The sequence below is a fragment of the Pithys albifrons genome, chromosome 18 (assembly GCF_047495875.1).
Source record: "Pithys albifrons albifrons isolate INPA30051 chromosome 18, PitAlb_v1, whole genome shotgun sequence".
NCBI classification, from domain to species: domain Eukaryota; kingdom Metazoa; phylum Chordata; class Aves; order Passeriformes; family Thamnophilidae; genus Pithys; species Pithys albifrons.
In genome coordinates this window covers 13,672,916-13,690,035 of record NC_092475.1, presented here as the reverse complement: position 1 = coordinate 13,690,035, position 17,120 = coordinate 13,672,916, and the positions used below count along the sequence as shown (strand labels likewise).

General features: G+C 53.3%; 1 protein-coding gene across 3 annotated transcripts in view; it reads right to left on the bottom strand.

Annotated features, from left to right (window-relative positions):
* RALY (RALY heterogeneous nuclear ribonucleoprotein) overlaps positions 1 to 17,120 on the bottom strand; it is a 154,743-nt gene that overhangs the window by 17,846 nt on the left and 119,777 nt on the right. The gene's annotated exons all lie outside the window — the stretch shown is intronic.

Genomic DNA, 17,120 nt, shown 5'->3' with positions numbered 1-17,120 from the left:
CTCTGGGCGATTACACCTGCCAGGTGACTGGCACAGTCCTAAACTCTTCCTGGAAACCAACTGATCATCTGACACCTGGTTGGTCCTGTGCAGCATCAGCAGTTGGATTTCAATGACCCCTGTGGGTCCCTTCCAACTCAGGGTATTCTATGATTCTAAAGTTGCTTTCAGGGGAGAAAACAAGATTTAAAGCAATTTTGCATCTAAGTAAAAGCTTTAAAGTTACTATACAAAAGCTTTTACCTCTCCATACCTAATTACAACTCAAAGAACTGCTCTTTTTGGAACAGTTGGCATTCAGCACCTGGTCCATGCCTACTCTGCCCAACTCTCACCACACACAGGTCCAGCCTTGATCCCACAGACCCCCTCCCACACCTGGGAGAGGATTGCCAGGGTCTTGGAGAAGAGGGATGAGGGACAGATCTCTTGGTGACCTCTTGGAGAACCAGGTCTTCAACCTCAACTAGTCACAGCAGGGGCATCCCATCTCTGGGGGATCCTACCTCTGGGGGGTCCCACCTCTGGGGGATGCCACCTATGGGAGATCCCATCTCTGAGGGATCCCATCTCCAGGAGATTCCATCTCTGGGGCATCCCATCTCTGAGCAATCCCACCTATGGAAGATCCCATCTCTGGGGGATCCCATCTCTGGGAGATCCCATCTCCAGCACCACGGGTTCTGGGGCATCCCATCTCTGAGGGATCCCATCTCTGGGGCATCCCACCTATAGGAGATCCCATCTCTGGGGGATCCCACCTATGGGAGATCCCATCTCTGAGGGATCCCATCTCTGGGAGATCCCATCTCCAGCACCATGGGTTCTGGGGCATCCCATCTCTGAGGGATCCCACCTCTGGGAGATCCCATCTCTAGGGGATCCCATCTCTGGGTGATCCCATCTCTGGGAGATTCCATCTCTGGGAGATTCCATCTCTGGGGCATCCCACCTATGGGAGATCCCATCTCTAGGGGATCCCATCTCTGAAGGATCCCACCTCTGGGGGACGCCACCTCTGGGTGATCCTTTCTCTGAGGGATCCCACCTCTGGGGGATCTCACCTATGGGATCCCCCCCCCCCACATCTGGGAGGAGATTCAAGCAGCGAAGCAGCCGCCGAGCTCCTGCCCCACGTGCCACCTGCGCTCTGCCTGCACCCTGGGCTGGGCTTTGTGCGAACAGGAGGTGGCACTGTGAGCCTGGAAATCACGAACCCACCAGCTCAGCTGGGACTACTCTAACCAGCCTGTGTGGCTGCAGGGCATGGCCCTCCAAGCTTCTCGCCTCGGGTGTCTCCTGGGCAGCCCCTGAGGACAGGTTTGTGCTCTGAGGACTGAGGAGAGAGGGACAGGGCCGGAAGGTGTGTGACATTCCAGCTGTTCTGAGCCTGTCCTGCTGCCACCTCTGCAGCAAAGGCCGCAGCTGCCCAAAGAGATGGGCTGCATTTCCACCTCCCAGCCCCAGGGGCTGCCTTGGCATCGCTGCTGTGCTGCCAGCTGGGGGGGAGGGGGAGGTAAGGAAGGCGTTCTATGCTGCACATTGAGGTGCTGCTCTTGCCCAGCCTGTGCCAGCAGCACCCACAGGTGCTCCTACAACCAAGGGCAATGCCACCAGGGTGCCCTCAACTTCTGGAGGTCCCTGAGCCCACCACAGGGCCATGGTGTGCCCTCCCTGGTGCTCCCCAGTGGCTGCCCTGGCACTGGGCAGAGCTGAAGCCCTACCTGGCTTTAGAGTTGTTGCTTTCTGGGCTCAAAGCCCCAGGCTGAGCAGCTTGGCCCGAGCTGGGGACAGTGGCACCTGCCTGGCTGGAGAGGTGCAGCTCCTGAGGACCCTGTCCCTCTGTGCCCAAGCCCTGGCAGGCTCTGCTTGCCCCCAGCCCAGCCTGCCCAAGGCACTGGCACCGTGGGATGCTCTGGCTTTGCTGAGCCTAAGCCAGAGTTCCCTTTCCCACACTCCCCACCTGGCAGGCAGAGCCTGGCAAAAAGCCACAGTATTTTGGGGATAAATCCAACCCTTTCCAAACACCCTTAATGCTCCTTCTTCCTTGTCCTTTCCTGCACAGACCTTCCCACAGGATTTCTATCTCCTCTGAAACCTGTGAGGGGGCAGAACACCTTGACACCAGTTGCCAGGGGAGTCCCATCTCGGCTCCTCAGGTGATGGATGTTCTCCCAGCCCTTGGCACACCCAGCAGGGGCTGCTCCTGCCCACAGTACCCACACAGACAAGCAGCTCAGCACCACGGGCTCTGCCTTCCCAGGATTTGAAACTCCAGTGCAGGACAGAGACAAGGGAGACTCACCCCCCCCACCAGCCCTGAGCTCTGCACAGCCCAGCTCTGCCACCTGCACACCTCCACCTTTTCCATCTGGGAGCACAAAGATCTGGACACTCCATTCCTTTCATGGAATCTGGGAGCACAAAGAGCTGGACACTCCATTCCTTTCATGGAATCTGGGAGCACAAAGATCTGGACACTCCACTCCTTTCATGGAATCTGGGAGCACAAAGATCTGGACACTCCATTCCTTTCATGGAATGTGGCAGCACAAAGATCTGGACACTCCATTCCTTTCATGGAATGTGGCAGCACAAAGATCTGGACACTCCAGTCCTTTCATGGAATGTGGGAGCACAAAGAGCTGGACACTCCACTCCTTTCATGGAATCTGGGAGCACAAAGAGTTGGACACTCCATTCCTTTCCAGCTGCCACCTGCACACCTCCAACTTTTCCATGTGGGAGCACAAAGAGCTGGACACTCCATTCCTTTCCTCACTGAAAGCCACAGCACACTGGAGACCCCTGGCAAGTCTGAGCCTCTGTGTGAGGAGGATGAGACTCCACAGTAAATCTCCTCTCGTTCCAAACTCTGGGACTCCATTAACCTGCCACTGAGACTGGAAATAATCTTCCTGCTAAATCCAATAAAAAAAGGAGTTAGACTTTGTCTGAGTCTGGCTTGTTATATTTTCCCTTTCATGCTTATGGATTAAAAGAGCCAGAGACTTGGGTTTCATTGCCTTAAAAACAATTCCTGGCAGACAGAGTCTTCCTAAAAACACTGGGAAAAAGAGCCAAAGGACAGGACTTGTGAAGGAATCTGAGTGAATTCAATTCTCAACCTTTGGCACATGGTACCCAACCTCTTCGGGTCGCTCCAACTTCCAAACCATAAAACCACCCTTGTTTAATGGTCTCTGGAAGAGGTTCACAAAGGGAGTTGTGATTCCTGGTGCAGATGGAGAGAAATGGTGGGGTTTTCCATCAGTTTCTTCACTCGGAGTCCCCAGCTTGAGCCTCAAGGACTCATTTCACAGAAATCCCAAGTATCTGCACAAATGCCAGCTGGAGGCTGCTCTGGCATGGCCATTCCCCAGGGAATCTCCATCCTGAACATGCTGGGACCTGCAGAGAGCCTGCACACGTGGGGGGTATCTGCAGCCAGGTAGCCATGGGTGGTCTCTGCTAGCCCAAGGACATGTCAGGCCTGCTGTGAACCCCTGGCTGTCCCTGCCCTGGGGCTTCAGGGATGTCACACCACAGTGACTTCAGCACGTGGCTCTACACTTGGTGACTCCCAGGTTCCTGGAACTTTTGTTTCAGAGCAGTCATGCCTTGGCACCTCTTACACCCACCCCAGGCCACGCCACATGGACATCCTTGGCCTCTCCTGGCTGCCTCCCCTCTGGCTGATGCACTCTCACTCTGACATCCTTGCTTCTCTGCTGAGCCTGTGCCAGTCTCCAACCCATTTTGCTACATACCCATGACCTTCCTTTCCCCCAGTCCCAGTTCCTTGAGGAACTCCCCTGCAGTTGCCCTCTGGGCAGCCTGTGAGCCCTCCTCCCTGCCCCTGGAGCCCACCATCCACCCTGCACTGCTCTGGGAGCCTCCCATCCAGCCTTGCATTCCATCTGGAGGCCAGGATGCTGCAGGAGACCATGGCAAAAGCCTTCTTGAAGTTAGGGCAGACACCAACCCCATCATGTCCTTGGCCACACACTTTGCCACAGAAAGTGAGCAGGTTGGCCAAATCTGGCCTCAGCATTTCTGCTGCAGGCAGGAGGAAAGTTCTCCTCCTCAAAATCAAATCAAACACACCCCTGGCTCTGCCCTCACACCCCACTGCTGAAGAGCTTTACCGCTGCTCCCCCAAAGCAGACAAAGCCCCAACCCTTCCCAAGGACTGCCCAGCCCAGCTGGGTGTTTTTCACAACAGCCCAAGGCTCTGACCAGCTGTTTGCAGCTCCAAACTCCAGTTCCAGCAGGGACTGAGCTCCTCAAGCCTGTGTAGGAGGGGTGTGGGTTCAGCTGCCCCTGTGCCTGGGATGGAGCAGCCTGGCTGGAGGATTCAGGTAGGATGGAGGTGGGGGATGAGGGTATCAAAGTGTTTCCCCCCAGATCTGGTGGGCTCTCCCCTCTCAGTGGGTGCAGCTGTCAGTGGGGAGGTTTGCTTTAAAAATTAAAGACCTGGATGAAGTCCAGATGTTTCTCAGGTGGGCACAAAGGTACCAGATGGATCTTCAACTGGAAGGAAACCTCCTAAGGCACCTCCCAAGGTAAGACCTGTGTATCCTAACCCCTATCCCATATCAATGTCTAAAATTCTTTTAGTTATTTAGACTCTTTTCAGGGTAGAAGGTTGAAGAATACCAGAAGGCCTGCAGAGTGAGACAAACATAAGCCAACAACCTTGGGGTCTAAAGAATACTGGAAAAGCTCCAAGGGCCCCATGTGTGCTGAGGAAGATGAAGATGAAGAACAGAGGGTCCCACTGTCCCCCAGCCTCAAATACTGATTGGATGTGCCCAGGGGCAGGATGAGGCTGGACCGAGAGATGTGTGAACTGGTGATTGGGTGGACAATATTAACCCCACAGAAATCAGTGTTCAGGAGGGGTGTCATCGTGTATCCCTCAAAGCTCTAAGCCTAGACATTAAAAAATCTACCTCTTTATCTTATCCCACACTAACTTGGCTCGGAGTCTGCTCTTTGGGGTCTCTCAAGGCATCAGTGGAGGTGTGGAATGTGGGGGAACCTGCACCTCTCCTGGTCCCTGCTGCCCGTCCCCACCTCCAGGCCTGGTTCTTGTGACCTTCCCACACGCTCCCTGCAGCTGGAGCAGCACGTGCTGTGCCTGTTGCTGTGCTGTCCCATTTCCTCCCCACCTGAGGCACCAAGTGCTACCAACCCCAGCCTTCAGCTGCAGGTGTTGGAGAGGACAGAGGAGACTCTGGGTGATGGGGTGGGGAGCTCAGCACCCACCTCCCTGGCACAACCTGTCCTTGGCAGCCCCAGTGGCTCTGGGGCCAGCTGGGGACACGGCAGGAGCCGTGCCTGGGGTTGGTAGTGCAGGGACAGGGCCACCAGATGGCACAGCCAAGGTCAGGCAAGGAGAGGGCAATGGGAATGCTCTGCAGGGCCATCTGCCCACTCACAGCTGGCCCTGCCCAGCCAGGTGCCAGGCATGTGACAGGGGGACCTGGCACGGCCAGGGAAGGGAGCTGTGACTCTGGGCTGCCAGCACAGAACTGATCTGAGCTTTGGGGCACCAGCACTGCTGTCTCCCATCTAACAAGTGCCTGCCCAATTCTCACTTTGCACCTGGCAACCCCTTGGCACTGTGTGGTCCAACACCCTGTGCAAAGCCCTCTCCTGCTGCTCAGGCAAGCCCTGCATTCCCTGGAGAAACAGCCTCCCTTGTCTCCCGTCCTGGTTCAGCAACTGAGACCACTGTGTGGGTGTGCCCAAAGCTGTGCATTCTAAACCCTCTCTGCCATTGCCCAGCAACTGATCCCAATGGCCCAGTGGCAGCAGCTGCCCAGGGCACAGCTGAGCCCTCAGGCTGGGAGCTGGCTGGGAAAGAAGCCTGGCAGAGGAGCTGGGAGAACTGCCCTGCAGGGAGTCCTTGGCACCTCCACACCCACCTGAGGGCTCAGCTCTGCCCATGGGCCAGCAACCATTCCAAAATCCCCCCATGACTCACAGAGCAACCTGGGCTGGTGGAAGGTGTCCCTGCCCATGGCAGGGAGACTGAAAAAGATGATCTTTAAGGACCCTCCCAACCCAAACCATTTTGTGAGTCTATGGACTTAAAGGCTAAGTCAGGACTTCACTTATTTGTAGGGATTGGACAGTTGTCTCTTGTACTGTTGGCAAACCTTCTTCCCTTCCCACCAGCTCAGCCTCTCCCAGTGCCCATCCTTCTGCAATGCCATGCCTTGAATCCTTTCCACATGAAGGTTCCAGTGCAGTTTGGTGACTCCATGGAAGAAGCTCAGACAAGCCCCATCCTGATGAGTGGCCCTTTGCCCAGGCTGGCTCCAGGAGGGCACATCACACAGGCCACTTGCCCTCTCCTGGCCCACTGTGCCCACCAGCATCATCCACATTCTGATGGCAGCATTAAACTGGAAGACAAAATCCACCTAAGGAGTGATTGCACCTTCTTGCAAGTGGGCAGCAAGATGAGTTTTGGGGAGTGCCAGGGCAGTTCATGTGCCCCAACACAGACGAATGGGCAGGGCTGTCCCACAAGGAGCATCTCCCTTCAGGGGCCACCAAGCCAACTGCTTGGCTCTGAGGGGGTCAGAAGAATCACAGAACCATGGAATGGTTTGGGTTGGAAGGGACCTCAAAGCCCATCTCATCCCACCTCCTGCCATGGGCAGAGACACCTTCCACCAGCCCAGGTTGCTCCAAGCCCCATCCAGCCTGTCCTTGGACACTTCCAGGGATGGGGCAGCCACAGCTTCTCTGCCCAACCTATTTTCTGACTAAAACAGTCCTTTTAGCTGAAAAAAGGGCACTTTGAAAGTGAAACAAGAACTACAAGCCAAAGGGACCTCCTGGTGGCAGTGCCCAGCACCACTGACAGCACAGAGCTGCACATGCCCTCAGAATCACGTGCCCTGCCAGCTTCAGTGCCAATCATTGCTCCCCAGAGAGCCCCCAGTAATTTGCTGGTGAGTCCCCAAACAGCAGAGCCAGGCTCTGATATGTTAGTTTAATAACCAACACAAACCCTGCAATCTTTTTAATAACTTCTGAGTCCCCAAGTCCTGCCCAGAGACCCTGAGGGCTCAGCTCTCCTCATGGAGAGCAAGAGGACCCTGCTCACTGCTGGGCTTCAATAAATAGAATAAACCAGAGGGAAAGCAGTTCTGGGCTTTTCTGGGAAAAAAAGATCCAATTCTACCAAACATGACTGGGAAAGGACCAGCAAGTTATTAAAGAAAGGGGACAGACAAAGATGTCACAGTTATTAGGCTGGTTCTGCAGGACCATGGGGAAAACTCTGCAGTGCTGAGAGCTGCAGATGAGCTCAGCAGGACCAGGCTGAGAAACTGGGGGGGCCTTTGCAAACCTTGTTCCCCCTGTGAAATGCAACCAGGCACAGCCCAGCAAGGGGGGATCCTTTCCCTGCAGAGGGAGAGGCTCCTCAGCCCCCCTGAGTGATGCTTTGGGCTGTCCCCTCTCCCTCGTCCTGAGTGATGTTTTGGGCTGTCCCTTCTCCCTCGTCCTGAGTGATGCTTTGGGCTGTCCCCTCTCCCTCGTCCTGAGTGATGTTTTGGGCTGTCCCCTCTCCCTCGTCCTGAGTGATGTTTTGGGCTGTCCCCTCTCCCTCGTCCTGAGTGATGTTTTGGGCTGTCCCCTCTCCCATCAGACAGGGGGTTCTTGTACAGGCTCTGAGAACTTTTCCAAATGCTTCCCAGGGCTCCACCTTGAATCATCAAGGTTGCAAAAGGCCTCTAAGAACATCAAGTCCAACCATCAACCCAGCACCACCAAACCACATCCCAAGTGCCAATAGGACACTCCCAGGGCTGGTGATCCTACCACTGCCCTGGGCACCCTGTCCAAATGCTTGACAACCCTTTCCAGGAGGAATTTTTCCCTAAGATCCAACCTAAACCTTTCCTGGCACTGCTTGAGGCCACTGGTATCCCTCCTGACTCAGCCCAGCCCTGTCCTGGCTGAGGCTTTGTTGGTGGCAAGGACTGATCTCCACCCAGTGCAGAGCTCCCTGCTCTGAGCAGGTAGCCCAGTTCCAGCCCAGTTTCCACTCTGAGTTTTCCTGGGAAGTGATGCCTAAAGGGTTTTTGATTTTTTTTATTTTTTTTTCATTTTTATAGATTTTAGAAGTACTTGTAACTGTAGTAAAATGTAGATTTAGTGTGCTGATATTTCTAACAGCTTAAGTCCAATGTTTATACGTGCCAACCTCTGCCATTTATCAGTAGCTCAAATTCTTTTAGTTGTTTAGACTCCCTTCAAGGCAGAAAGCTGAAGAATATCAGAAAGGCCTGCAGAATGAAACATAAACACAAGCCAACAACCTTGGGTCTAAGAACACTGGAAAAGCTCCAAGAGCCCTGTGTGTGCTGAGAAAAAAGAGAATGATGAAGACAGAAGGTCCCACTGACCCCTGACTCAAATGCTGGCGAGGTGTGACCAGGGGCAAGAAGGGGCTGGGCTGAGAGATGAGTGAACTGAGGATTGGGTGGACCATATTATAAGAACCATAGAAATCAGTGTTCAGGAGGGGGGTCAACATGTATTCCTGTGGGCCCTGGGCCTGACATTAAAGGACTTTCACTTTTATCCCACACTACCTGGGCTCAGAGTCCTGCTTTGCTGGGTTCTCCCATGGCATCAGAAGAATGAAATGTTGTTCACACCTGAGCTCAGGGAGACCCCACTGCTGTCCCAGCTCTGGCCAGGCTGGAAGGACACAGGTGGTGATGACTCTGCACCCCCTGCTCATGGGAGAACACCAGACAATGCTGCCTTTGCAAGCACCTGGAAAGCCTGAGGAACTGGGACTCCCAGCCCTGGGTATAACCTGAGCTCAGTGTCTGCTGCCCAGCCTGGTCCCCTCCCCCTAGTCAGGTACAGGATGTGCAAATTTGCTGCTGACACCAAGTTGGGAGGGAGTGTTGACCTGCTGGAAGGCAGGAGGGCTCTGCAGAGGGATCTGGATGGACTGGAGAGATGGGCTGATTCCAATGGGATGAAGTTCAACAAGGCCAAGTGCAGGTCCTGCCCTTTGGCCACCCCAACCCCCTGCAGCGCTCCAGGCTGGGCACAGAGTGGCTGGAGAGCAGCCAGGCAGAGGGACCTGGGGGGACTGAGGGACAGGAAGCTCAACAGGAGCCAACAGTGTGCCCAGGTGGCCAAGAAGGCCAAGGGGATCCTGGCCTGGATCCAAACTAGCGTGGCCAGCAGGCCCAGGGCAGTGACCCTTCCCCTGGACTCTGCCTTGGGGAGGCCACACCTTGAGTGTTGTGTTCAGTTCTGGGCCCCTCAGTTGAGGCAAGAGATTGAGGGGCTGGAGCGGGGCCAGAGAAGAGCAACGAGGCTGGAGAAGGGACTGGAGCACAAGTGCTGTGGGGAGAGGCTGAGGGAGCTGGGGGTGTTCAGCCTGGAGAAAAGGAGGCTCAGAGGTGACCTCAGCACTGTCTGGAACTGCCTGAAGGGAAGTTCTGGCCAGGTGGGGGTTGGTCTCTTCTCCCAGGCACTCAGCAATAGGACAAGGGGGCACGATGGGCTCAAGCTCTGCCACGGGAAATTGAAGTTGGAGATCAGAAAGAAATTCTTTGCAGAGAGAGTGCTCAGGCATTGGAATGGGCTGCCCAGAGAGGGGGTGGATTCCCCATCCCTGGAGGTTTCTAAACTGAGCTTGGCTGTGGCACTGAGTGCCATGATCTGGTAAAGGGACTGGAGTTGGACCAAGGGTTGGACTTGATGATCTCGAAGGTCTTTTCCAACCCCATCCATTCTATGATTCTATGATCCCACGCCCTCAGACTGCATGGAGGGCATGGAGCAGGAGGCACAGAGAGCAGTCAGGGCAGGTTCCCTGGGGCACATCTGCACGACACCAGCAAATAATCCAGGCTGGCACCAGGAGCCTGTGGCAGCTCTGCAGGAGGAGTGATCCACCCTGATGCCCTCCACAGGGAATGTTCACGTCAGTGCCACCCCTCCCAGAGCAGCTCTGGCACATGGGCTGATGCCACCTCACCTGGAGCCTCAGGACCTGCAGGGAGGGGACGCTGCTGACTCTGCCCACAGCAGAAAGAATTTTCTTGACCTCTCTAGAGGACCTCTCTAGACTAGTTTTCTTTGAGGGATGTTCTACAATTTTGGGATTCTCCCCTGGTTGGGATTCTCTTCTGGCTGGGATTGTCTCCTGGTTGGGATTCTCTCCTGCCTGGGATTGTCCCCTGGCTGGGATTGTCTCCTGCTGGGATTCTCTCATAGTTAGGATTCTCTCCTGGTTGGGATTGTCTCCTGCCTGGGATTGTCCCCTGGTTGGGATTGTCTCCTGTTGGGATTCTCTCATGGTTAGGATTCTCTCCTGGTTGGGATTGTCTCCTGGTTGGGGTTCCCTCCTGGTTGGGATTGTCTCCTGTTGGGATTCTCTCATGGTTAGGATTCTCTCCTGGTTGGGATTGTCTCCTGCCTGGGATTGTCCCCTGGTTGGGATTGTCTCCTGTTGGGATTCTCTCATGGTTAGGATTCTCTCCTGGTTGGGATTGTCTCCTGCCTGGGATTGTCCCCTGGTTGGGATTGTCTCCTGTTGGGATTCCCTCCTGTTGGGATCCTCCCCTGGTTGGGATTCTCTCATGGTTAGGATTCTCTCCTGGTTGGGATTGTCTCCTGGTTGGGGTTTCCTCCTGGTTGGGGTTCTCTGCTGGCTGGGATTATCTCCTGGTTGGAATTCTCTCCTGTTGGGATTCTGCCCTGATTGGGATTCCCTCTTGGTTGGGATTGTCTCCTGTTTGGGATTCTCCCCTGGTTGGGATTCTCCCCAGATTGGGATTCTCCCCTGGGAGCTGCAGGTGCTGCTGCCTCCTTGGGTGGATTCTGAGAGCACAGGATCAGCTTCTCACAATCTGCCCTCAACTCTCCCCTTGCTGTGCAGAGCCTCCTGGTTTTTAATTTTTAATTAAAACAAGTCATTCTGAACTGGAGAAATCCTGCCAATCCTTTGAAAAACTGGCTCTGGTTTCAACTGCAGTGCTACTGAAATCCTTCATCAAGCAGCCATAAATAATCAATAGCTGCTTTAATAAGTATTTAATCAGCTGTTAAAGGTGCAATGGTCACAAAGTCCAGCAGGTCAGCACAGAATTTATAGCTGTGACTCGTTACCATCTGTCCAACATATTATTCATGGCTGTAGAAGAATCAAAATCTATTCATTAAAGCCTTAAATCCTTGCCAATAAGTGTGTTAAGGGGATGACCTGGAGGTGGCCACTGAGAGCCATCAGGCAGCCCCAGAGCAGCCCCCAGAATCACAGAATTATAGAATTGATGGGGTTGGAAAAGCCCTCCGAGATCATCAAGTCCAACCCTTGGTCCAACTCCAGTCCCTTTACCAGATCATGGCACTCAGAGCCACATCCCTGTCTGTCCCCACAGATCTGGGGCTGCTCAGCTCAGTGCACACTGCTGGGTCATGCCAGAACTGCTCATCTCCATCACCTTTGGAGGGGGTGTTTTATCCCAAAGAATCCTGGAAGGGTTTGTGTTGGAAGGGACCTTTAAAAACTGACCTGTCCCAACCCCCTGCCATGGGCAGGGACACCTCCCACCAGCCCAGGTTGCTCCAAGCCCTGTCCAGCCTGGCCTGGGACACTCCCAGGGATGGGGAGTCCATCATCTCCATCTGCTTGGTGAGGCTGAAGTCTCTCTTTGGGCCACATCAGAGCCACATTGTCCCACCAGCAGAGCACCAGGACAGTGAGGAGCACCCCAAGTGCCCCTGAGCCTCAGTCCTGCCCTCCTCTGAAAACCAGGATGTCTGTCACCCTCTGACAAGGATAATCAGGCAGGGATCAGCCTTGGTGGGTTCAGGTTGTGTCTCCAGTCCCACACCATCAAAATTGCATTAAAACATGGCAGGACATGAGGCCAAAAAAGAGATCCCACTGGCAGTATGAGCCAGAAAGCAGAATTCAGGCATCATCTTCTTCCAATGGATCAGCTCAACAACCCCCTGCAGCACCACAGGCTGGGCACAGAGTGGCTGGAGAGCAGCCAGGCAGAGGGACCTGGGGGGACTGAGGGACAGGAAGCTCAACAGGAGCCACCAGTGTGCCCAGGTGGCCAAGAAGGCCAATGGGATCCTGGCCTGGATCCAAACTAGCATGGCCAGCAGGCCCAGGGCAGTGACCCTTCCCCTGGACTCTGCCTTGGGGAGGCCACACCTTGAGTGTTGTGTTCAGTTCTGGGTCCCTCAGTTGAGGAAAGAGATTGAGGGGCTGGAGCGGGGCCAGAGAAGAGCAACGAGGCTGGAGAAGGGACTGGATGTGGCACTGAGCGTCCTCTTAAACACCCCTAGGGACAGAGAATCCACCATGTCTTGATCCAACCCTACTGTGATCACCAGCCCAGGGCACTCTGTGCCCTGGGCTGGTGATCACAGTGGGGTTGGATCAAGGGTTGATGATGTCCGAGGTCTCTTCCAACCCAAGTGAGAAGAGCAACGAGGCTGGAGAAGGGACTGGAGCACAAGTGCTGTGGGGAGAGGCTGAGGGAGCTGGGGGTGTTCAGCCTGGAGAAGAGGAGGCTCAGAGGTGACCTCAGCACTGTCTGGAACTGCCTGAAGGGAAGTTCTGGCCAGGTGGGGGTTGGTCTCTTCTCCCAGGGACTCAGCAATGGGACAAGGGGGCACGATGGGCTCAAGCTCTGCCAGGGGAAATTGAAGTTGGAGATCAGCAGAAAAAAATTCTTTGCAGAGAGAGTGCTCAGGGATTGGAATGGGCTGCCCAGAGAGGGGGTGGATTCCCCATCCCTGGAGGTTTTTCAACTGAGCTTGGCCGTGGCACTGAGTGCCATGATCTGGTAAAGGGACTGGAGTTGGACCAAGGGTTGGACTTGATGATCTTGGAGGTCTCTTCCAACCCAATCCATTCTATGATTCTGTGATTGTATGAACTCTCTGGGTTTCACCCCCTCAGAAGGAGCTCCTCAACAGTCCCTTGAGTGTCTACTTGAACACCATCTCCCCATTCACACTGAACTTTTCTGGACTCTTCCATGAAAATTGGTTTTAAGTGAAGGCACTTTTCCCCTACTAGGATCATCCTCTGATTTCAGAATATGCAACAAGTGGAGTTTCCAGGAGTCTCTGCTTATAATCGCCTCGGAAATCTCTCGTGAACAGACCAACATTCTTTTTGACAGCAGCAAAATAAATTTTAAAGGTCAATTGAATCTGATAAGCCCAGCCTGGCAGCCCTTTCAGATGCAGAATTCCATGGATAACATTTAGGTTATGTTCTAGAACGGAAACAAAATCCTTTGGGGGAAAGAATATTTAAAAGAAAAAAAAAAAAGAAAGGAATAAAATGAAAAGGAAACAAGAGTTAATGGAGAATGTCACCCCCAATCCCACTGGTGCAAAGTCTGATGATTGCCCAGAGGTGATGGACAATGCTACATGTATTAATCTAATTAATGGCCTTTTTTACAGGCATCTGAAGGCAGCTCATTAGTGTGTTACTGAGATGCTCATTAATGGCTGGCCATGACTAATTTCTTGAGAATTCTTCTTTAATTCTTTATCACTCACAGCCTAACAGGAAAACACGATGTTTCCATCCCCCTCCCCCCCGTACCCAGTGGAGAAAGGCTCTCATCAGCCACCCATGGGCTTGATGCTCCTTAATGAACAGCCTCCCCAGCAGCCCCCTTGTTGTTTTAACAGCAAATGATTTATTTATGAGGAAAAACAAGTGAAGTTGCTGGGAACTTCCTCAGCTGGTAACGGACTGGCACCGTGTCTGCTGCTTTGGGCATCTGCTGCGTGTGGAGGGGGGAGATGGAGGGCTGGGAGAGCAGCACTCCTTCCCACTGTGGCCACAGAGGAGCCTCGTGGCCCAGTCCACAAGCCCAGGGCTCTCCTCCTCATCCCAAACCCCTCTGGCCCTGTCCCAGAGCCCTGCCAGGCTCCAGCTTGGGGCCATGTCCACCCCTGCTCAGGGCATGGAGCACCTTCCTGTGGGAAGGACACGTGGGTCTCTGCCCATGGGGCACCACTGGGGGCTCCAGGAGGAACCCCATTTCATGCTGCCAAACCACCCCTGGTGTTGGGATTCCTACATTTTCAGGCCAGCAAACCACAGACAAGTTTGCAGGTGCTGCTGAGATAAGAATGGAATTTGTCCAGAGACCTTGAGCTGGTGCAGAAGCAAGAAATGAAGGTGCAGAAAACCCACAGAGTAACATTAATAGAGCTGTTTTATAAAGTCAAAATAAGCTGCATTAAGACTGTTTAGATCTAGCAATTTTTGGGAAATACAAATTACTTGATAATTAGCTATAGCTGGGTGATGTTGGAGAGTTTGGGTGGTGTGTGTGGGATTTAAGATTGTGTGTAACTGTGTGAAAAAGCAGCTCTGAAACTTAAATATCCCTCCTGAAACTTGAGTATTCTTGCATAAGAATAGTTTAAATATTGTTAGTGTGAACATAGTTGAGTCCTTGTCCCTTTTTCCCTTCTCCTGCTCCTCTTGCCTTCTCTCCACAACTACTCATGATGAAGAGGACTGAGAAATAAAACAGTATAAAGAGTGAAACCCACATAAAATGAGCTGCAGTCAAGTGACTTATTTAACAACAGGGGTTGAAGCCCCTGAAAAGCCCCTAAAAGGCTCAACTGAGAACTGTCTGTGGGGATCAGGAGTCGTGACAACCAAGTTGATTTAGTCCCCTGCCAGAGCCACCCAGCTCCCAGAGAGGAGATGGAGCAGCTCTTACTGAGCCCTGCTGGTGTCTTAAATGAGCACAGAATCCTTGAGGCTGGAGAAGACCTCTAAGATCAACAAGTCAACCATTAACCTCATCTAAACAGCTCCATCATGATGCCACAGCTTCTTTAACACACCAGTGCTGCTGTTCCAGCCAAACTGGTCCTGCTCATCCCCCAGGCTGGGTGAGGACAGTCCTGTTCCTCCCAAGCCATGGGGGCTGTGGCTGGTTCTTCCATCAGGGATTTCCACCTCACCATGTGGCTCCTGCCCCTGGGGATTTTAGCAAAGCCCCAAGTGCCAGGAGACTCAGCAAGGTCCTGAGCTGAGGAGACCTGGAGAGCAGATCCAAGGGGTCCCTGGGACCCAGCCCACACTGCTCCTCCAAAATGCTTGTCCATGTTTTCCAAACCACCTGACTGTCCTCCCACTTGCTAAAGGGTTTATGTCATGGGTGCCACCACAGCCAGACACTGCCAGAGGTTGGACTGGTGGCAGTGGGAGCAGGATGGGGATGAGGAGCCTCAGGGGGCACAGGCAAGAGGAAGCTGCAGGTCCTTGGCACACCAACCAGCTGAGGGCTCTGCCATCCCCCTTTCCTCTCTCTGAGTTAATTATCAGCTGTTTGCCTTTCAGAATGATTGCAGCCACATTCAGCACACAGAATGACATCAAGGATGAAGACACAGATCCCTGCAGAGCTGCTGGGACGTGCCTCCCACTCCTCCTGTGGGGGGATCTGCTGAGGTTTGGTTGTCTGAATGCCACCTCTGAGGCTCCACAGGGGTTGGGGAGGCACCCTCTGCCCAGGGAAAGCACCCCAGATGGGTTGCAGCTGGCACTGATGGGACAGGGGGACCTGGAGAGCAGCTGAGCCGCTCGAGGTGCCAACTACAGCGAGACCTACACTGGCAGCAACTCCTTTTCCTCCTGGGAAACAACAAATCTGCTCCCTATTTCCAGGGTCTGTGCCTCCCCAGCTCTCCATGGATGCCAGGACTAAGGGCAGCCTGGTTCTGTGGAGGGCACAGCTGCTCCAGGGGGCTGTGCCACCCTCCAGCCCATGGTCTGGGGATTTCCCACCCACGTCAGCAGGCGCTGGGCCAAGGCTGCCCATGACGAACGTCATCTGTGCCCTCATCCTCTCCATCAGCATCAGCCTGCCAGTCGTGCATGCCAGGGGGGTGTGGCATGGCTCAGGACTGCCAGGACTGTCTGTTTGCATCCCTTTCCACCGTGACAGCCCTTCCCTGAGACAGCATCACTTTCCCTTCCCTGGCACAGCATCACCTCACTTCCCTGGGACAGCATCACCTTTCCTTCCCTGGGACAGCATCACCTTTCCCTTCCCTTCCCTTCCCACCGTGACAGCCCTTCCCTGGCACAGCATCACCTTCCTTTCCCTTCCCACCCTGCCAGCCCTTCCCTGGCACAGCATCACCTTCCCTTCCCTGGGACAGCACCACCTTTCCCTTCCCATCCCTTCCCACCCTGCCAGCCTTCCCTGGGACAGCATCACCTTCCTTTTCTTTCTTTCCTTTCCTTTCTTTCTTCTCTTTCTTCTTTCTTTCTTTCTTTCTTCTTTCTTTCTTTCTTTCTTTCTTTCTTTCTTTCTTTCTTTCTTTCTTTCTTTCTTTCTTTCTTTCTTTCTTTCTTTCTTTCTTTCTTTCTTTCTTTCTTTCTTTTCTTTCTTTCTTTCTTTCTTTCTTTCTTTCTTTCTTTCTTTCTTTCTTCTTTCTTTCTTCTTCTTTTCTTTCTTTCTTTCTTTTTCTTTCTTTCTTTCTTTCTTTCTTTCTTTCTTTCTTTCCTTTCTTTCTTTCTTTCTTTCTTTTCTTTCTTTCTTTCTTTCTTTCTTTCTTTCTTTCTTTCTTTCTTTCTTTCTTTCTCTCTCTCTTTCTCTCTCTCTTTCTCTCTCTCTTTCTCTCTCTCTCTTTCTCTCTCTCTTTCTCTTTCTCTTTCTCTTTCTCTTTCTCTTTCTCTTTCCTTCCCACCCTGCCAGCCCTTCCCTGGGACAGTATCACCTTTCCTTTCCCTTTCCCTTTCCCTTTCCCTTTCCCTTTCCCTTCCCTTTCCCTTTCCCTTTCCCTTTCCCTTTCCCTTTCCCTTTCCCTTTCCCTTTCCCTTTCCCTTCCCACCCTGCCAGCCCTTCCCTGGCACAGTATCCCCCTTCCTTTCCCAGAGTTTGGCTCCCACACAAGGGGCTGAAGACACAGACTCCCCTGCTAATAACAGTGAGATCAGTAGCCCATCATTGTTTGTTGATTATGGTCACTCTTTTCTGTAAATGAAGTTCAAAAGTCATTCAAAGATTTGTCAGCTGTGACTCAGGAGCCGTTCCTGCTGCAGGGGA